The sequence below is a fragment of the Cherax quadricarinatus genome, chromosome 19 (genome assembly GCF_038502225.1).
Source record: "Cherax quadricarinatus isolate ZL_2023a chromosome 19, ASM3850222v1, whole genome shotgun sequence".
Classification (NCBI taxonomy): Eukaryota; Metazoa; Arthropoda; class Malacostraca; order Decapoda; family Parastacidae; genus Cherax; species Cherax quadricarinatus.
In genome coordinates, this window is record NC_091310.1 from 38,223,554 (window position 1) to 38,229,052 (window position 5,499).

Here is a 5,499-nt window from a genome sequence, read left to right on the forward strand (position 1 = left end):
AAGAAACAAGTGTATAATTGACAACCAGCATGGTTTCAGGGAAGGAAAATCCTGTGTCACAAACCTACTAGAGTTTTATGACAAGGTGACAGAAGTAAGACAAGAGAGAGAGGGGTGGATCGACTGCGTATTTTTGGACTGCAAGAAGGCTTTCGACACAGTTCCTCACAAGAGGTTACTGCAAAAGCTAGAGGACCAGGCACACATAACAGGAAAGGCCCTGCAATGGATCAGAGAATACCTGACAGGGAGGAAACAACGAGTCATGGTACGCGACGAGGTGTCAGAGTGGGCGCCTGTGACAAGCGGGGTTCCACAGGGGTCAGTCCTAGGACCTGTGCTGTTCTTGGTATACGTGAACGACATAACGGAAGGGATAGACTCAGAAGTGTCCTTGTTTGCAGACGATGTGAAGTTAATGAGAAGAATCGAATCGGACGAGGATCAGGCAGGACTACAAAGAGATCTGGACAGGCTACAAGCCTGGTCCAGCAACTGGCTCCTTGAATTTAACCCTGCCAAATGCAAAGTCATGAAGATTGGGGAAGGGCAAAGAAGACCGCAGACACAATATAGTTTAGATGGCCAAAGACTGCAAACCTCACTAAAGGAAAAAGATCTGGGGGTGAGTATAACACCGAGCATATCTCCTGAGGCGCACATCAATCAGATAACTGCTGCAGCATACGGGCGCCTGGCAAACCTACGGATAGCGTTCCGATACCTCAGTAAGGATTCGTTTAAGACTCTGTACACCATCTACGTCAGGCCCATACTGGAGTATGCAGCACCAGTTTGGAATCCACACCTAGTCAAGCACGTCAAGAAATTAGAGAAAGTGCAAAGGTTTGCAACAAGACTAGTCCCAGAGCTACGGGGATTGTCCTATGAAGAAAGGTTGAGGGAAATCGGCCTGACGACACTGGAGGCCAGGAGGGTCAGGGGAGACATGATAACGACATATAAAATACTGCGCGGAATAGACGAGGTGGACAAAGACGGGATGTTCCAGAGATGGGACACAGACACAAGAGGTCACAATTGGAAGTTGAAGACTCAGATGAATCAAAGGGATGTTAGGAAGTATTTCTTCAGTCATAGAGTAGTCAGGCCGTGGAATAGCCTAGAAAGTGATGTGGTGGAGGCAGGAACCATACATAGTTTTAAGGCGAGGTATGATAGAGCTCATGGGGCAGGGAGAGAGAGGACCTAGTAGCAATCAGCGAAGAGGCGGGGCCAGGAGCTGTGACTCGACCCCTGCAACCACAAATAGGTGAGTACAAATAGGTGAGTACACACACACACACATACACACACACACACACACACACACACACACACACATACACACACACACACACACACACACACACACACACACACACATACACACACACACACACACACACACACACACACACACACACACACACACACACACACACACACACACATACATAACGGTATGTTACAATTTAAACCAGTAAACTGACTATTACAGACACAAATACATAACCAGGAGACCGTCTGCTGTCTCTCTCTCTCTCTCTCTCTCTCTCTCTCTCTCTCTCTCTCTCTCTCTCTCTCTCTCTCTCTCTATCTATCTATCTATCTATCTATCTATCTATCTATCTATCTATCTATATATCTATCTATCTCTCACACACATTCAGGTAAGAAAGCAAACTCGTATTTTTTTTTAATTTATGGTAACCTAGATTGTCAAAAATAGATATTATTATTATTATTATTATTATTATTATTATTATTATTATTATTATTATTATTATTATTATTATTATTATTGATGTTGAAAGCGATGCTATCTGGGAGTGCAGGTGCCTGAGAGTGCATATACCTTTGAGTGCAGGTACCTGGGGGTACAGGTTCCTTTGAGTGCAGGTACCTGGGAGTGCATGTACCTTTGAGTGCAGGTATCTGGGAGTGCATGTACCTTTGAGTGCAGGTACCTGGGAGTACAGGTTCCTTTGAGTGCAGGTACCTGGGAGTACAGGTTCCTTTGAGTGCAGGTACCTGGGAGTGCATGTACCTTTGAGTGCAGGTACCTGGGAGTGCATTTACCTTTGAGTGCAGGTACCTGGGAGTACAGGTTCCTTTGGGTGCAGGTACCTGGGAGTACAGGTACCTTTGAGTGCAGGTACCTTTGAGTACGGGTACCTTTGAGCGCAGGTACCTAGGAGTGCAGGTGCCTGGGAGTACATGTACCTTTAAGTGCAGGTACCTGAGAGTGCATGTATCTTCGAGTACAGGTACCCGGGAGTACAGGTTCCTTTGAGTGCAGGTACCTGGGAGCACAGGTACCTTTGAGTGCAGGTACCTAGGAGTGCAGGTGCCTGGGGGTGCAGGCACCTGGGAAGGCAGGTGCCTGGGAGTGCATGTACCTGGGACCACAGGTACCCGGGATCACACGCACCTCGCAGCACAGGTTCTGATAGCTATCGCCTCGGCGTTGAAGTCTCCCACGACAAGTCAGAGGCGGCCCTGACATGAACTGCTCCTTATCTGGCCATCTCGCGTGTACTCACACGCACTCACGGACGCACTCAGAGGCACACGCATCTACACACGCAAACACACTTCGACTGGGAAAAGGCACATTCGTGAAGGAAACAAATACGCCTATTTCCTAGACTTACACGCGCATTTCCTAGGCCTCCTTCCTAAGGCACGTCAATAAACGCGTCCAGCTACTCTGAAACGTCGAAAAATGCATTCAGAATGTCGATTTTAATGGGCCTTTTCACATATTTTTTTTAAGTAATGTGTGAAATACTAGAAAATAAATGAAAATTTGCTAAAACGTTATTCTATGTGAAATAACAGGAAGGCGTAGAAAGCGTCAACAACAGCCAGGCAGATCCCGTTCCTGTTGTCTTATCCTACCATAATATAACGGTGATGAAGCAGGGGGGAGAGAGAAAGAGAGATAGAGAGAGAGATGGGTGGAGTGTGCAAATTTCTGGAGCGTGCACATTTCTGGGTATTTGGCACTATTGTTCACAAGGGAGACTGGTCTGGGAGGAGGTGGTAGGATGGAATAGCCTCTCGTACGTTGCTGTCCCACAAAACTCGCCTTTAAGACCGATACTGACTCTAGGAGAGGGTGAGAGACGGTATAAAGTACCGATAATAACGCCGGGGATGATGCGATCGTTTAACTTCCCCACCGGAGGGATTTACCGAGTCACAAATTAATTCTGACAACCGTAAAGCGGTGTCATAGACGATATTTACTGCAGATGAGTTGATGAGTTGTCTGTCAGCTGACGATATATACCTGGTGAAGAGCAAAGCATTAAGTGAAGAAATTGGAGAATACCGAAAAAAAAAATTCCAGGCAGAAGAGAGATAAGATACAGAATCCAGCTTTGAGAAGAGAAAGTACAAACCTCGGAAGAGATAGATGGGTCTGGGAGTGGGCACAACGCCTAGGGTATCACCGGAAGTGAACAGAGTAAAGAACAGCATTCAGGTACAACACAGAGTCCCTCAGCACCAGCAGTAAGAGCAACGATACCAACAGCAGTAGTAATAACAGCAACAGCAACAACAACAGCAGCAAATGATGGTGTAACGCACCAAACACAGGAAGTAAGAAAAAGTTAATAGTAGGGGGATTAACAAACATGATAAGAAATCAGGGCGAGGAATTCTCAACCTTGATTATTATTATTATTATTATTATTATTATTATTATTATTATTATTATTATTATTATTATTATTATTATTATTATTATTATATTTATGAGAAAATCGAAGCTTCCTCCAAGATGGACCGAAACGTCTTCCAGGATTGACCGAAACGTCTTCCAGAATGGACTGAGGGTTAACAGATGTTTGGCGTAGGACTTCGTCTTCCTCTTCCCATCAAAGCGAAGAAGAAGAAGAAGAAGAAGAAGAAGAAGAAGAAGAAGAAGAAGAAGAAGAAAGAAAGAAAAAGAATAATAATAAGAATTTATCCAAGTTAATAACCCAGGATAACCCAAATAAGCCAAGTAAATAGGCTCAGAAGATGTTAGGAGGCTTGTCCGTCGGTTCCGCCTCGCCCGAGATTGAACCCAGGAGGTGCAGTTGTGACCAGCGGGCTCCCATTGCTTTATTTATTTTAACATTAACACGACAGTCATGCCACATGAACAAGAGAAATGTAATAATAATAATAATAACAATAATAATAATAATAATAATAATAATAATTATTATTATTATTATTATTATTATTATTATTATTGGGAAGTGCTAAAAGCGTAAGGGTCATTCTGGATCATTCAGATAACCAGGTAACCTGTACTTGCTTCCGGGAGTCACTGGCCTCGGCGCTCGGTCCTGGACCAGTCCTCCTGGTTGCTGACCTGATCAACCAGGCTATAACTGCTAGCCGCCTGCAGCCCTATGTATGCACCACAGCCTGGCTGATCAGGTATTAACCTGGGGAACTTTATGACGTTCCAGATTGAAGACAGCCAAAGATCTGTTGATAATTCCCCTTGTGTATTAAGGGAGGGTGGTAATGAGTCTTGAGTTCTCTCTCAGTGTACTCATCACTTCCCTGCTGTTCATTGAAGGTATTCTGCACCCTTTATCAAGTCTCTTATGATTTCGGTGTGTAGGATTGGAACCAATCCTTCCAGAAACTTCCAGGTGTAGATTATGATGTATTTTTTCTCACCTATGATCCAGAAGGTACAGTTCGAGGAGCTTCAAGTGTACTTCTTGGAACGTAGGCGAGAGAGATACTTCATAATCTACACTTAAAAAATTCTGGAGGAATTGGTTCTAAACCTGCACAGTAACAGCACTACTTATGAAAGCAAATGTCATGGAAAATAATGCAAATACGTCCAGTGAACAGCAGGGAAACGATGAGTACAGTGAAAGAGCTCAATAAGCGTAAGGAAACCACGACTCCTCAGGAGAGAGACGCTCCAGTTTCTAGGAATTACCAACAACTTACCTTGGATAAAGTGTTGGATCCGTGCAATGAAGATTTCGTGTTCCTCTCGGGACTACCAGCCTTCCAGTCTATAATCTATTTTATCTTTCAGATATTATCCCACATCAAGGTGATGGCTCTTCATATATTACAGAAGAACATTCTCCTCACACATGGTTAACTATCACGGTAGTTTAATAAGTTAACCTTGATCCCAGTAAAGTTTTATGGATGAGAAACAGCAGTGAGGTAAACTATGACACGAGAAACCAAGGCGGAAGACGTCGTGTAAGGTCCTGTGTGTCTGGCTGCTGCGGCCACACTGTCGGCTGCTGCGCCCGGGTCCGCGACCCCTGCGGCAGCGGCGGCGGCGGCGGCGGCGGCGGCGGCGGCGGCGGAGGCGGCGGCGGCGGCGGCGTCGGCGGCGGCGGCGGCGGCGGCGGCGGCGGCGGCGGCGACGATGACGACGACGACGACGACGACGACGACGACGACGTCGTTGGCGGCGACGTTGGCGGCAACGGCGTTATCGTCGTTGTCGTT

General features: G+C 45.7%; 1 protein-coding gene across 1 annotated transcript in view; it reads right to left on the bottom strand.

Moving 5' to 3' along the window:
* LOC128688298 (uncharacterized) overlaps positions 1-5,274 on the bottom strand; it is a 99,061-nt gene extending 93,787 nt beyond the window's left edge. The window contains exon 1 of the mRNA XM_070086669.1: positions 4,978-5,274. The gene's annotated coding sequence lies outside the window, so the exon portion shown is untranslated. The remainder of the gene's footprint in view (positions 1-4,977) is intronic.
* Between the last annotated feature and the right edge of the window lie 225 nt (positions 5,275-5,499).